The sequence below is a fragment of the Leuciscus leuciscus genome (assembly GCF_965113295.1).
Source record: "Leuciscus leuciscus genome assembly, contig: HAP1_SCAFFOLD_417, whole genome shotgun sequence".
In the NCBI taxonomy this organism is placed as follows: Eukaryota; Metazoa; Chordata; class Actinopteri; order Cypriniformes; family Leuciscidae; genus Leuciscus; species Leuciscus leuciscus.
The window spans coordinates 16,662-17,500 of record NW_028118322.1 but is presented as its reverse complement, the minus strand read 5'-3'; positions in this window follow the sequence as shown (position 1 = coordinate 17,500).

The following is an 839-nucleotide window of genomic DNA, read 5'->3' as shown; positions in this document are numbered from 1 at the left end:
GTGAATCTCCTGGTGATTGTCGTTTGAACCTTTCTGGATCCACCATCAAATTGACATGTTTAATTATATCAAGTTCTGTGAGAAAAGGCTATAAATCTCCACCTCCAGCATCCTCACACTCATAGCCGACTAGCCGAGACTCTTCTTTATGTGGACAGGTGTGACTGTATGTGGACAGGTGTGACTATGTGGACAGATGTGACTGTATGTGGACAGGTGTGACTGTATGTGGACAGGTGTGACTATGTGGACAGATGTGACTATGTGGACAGATGTGACTGTATGTGGACAGGTGTGACTGTATGTGGACAGGTGTGACTCTATGTGGACAGGTGTGACTATGTGACTGTATGTGGACAGGTGTGACTATGTGGACAGGTGTGACTATGTGGACAGATGTGACTGTATGTGGACAGATGTGACTGTATGTGGACAGGTGTGACTATGTGGACAGGTGTGACTCTATGTGGACAGATGTGACTATGTGGACAGATGTGACTGTATGTGGACAGGTGTGACTGTATGTGGACAGGTGTGACTCTATGTGGACAGGTGTGACTATGTGACTGTATGTGGACAGGTGTGACTATGTGGACAGGTGTGACTATGTGGACAGATGTGACTGTATGTGGACAGATGTGACTGTATGTGGACAGATGTGACTGTATGTGGACAGATGTGACTGTATGTCGACAGGTGTGACTATGTGGACAGGTGTGACTGTGGACAGGTGTGACTATGTGGACAGATGTGACTATGTGGACAGATGTGACTGTGGACAGATGTGACTATGTGGACAGATGTGACTGTATGTGGACAGATGTGACTATGTGGACAGA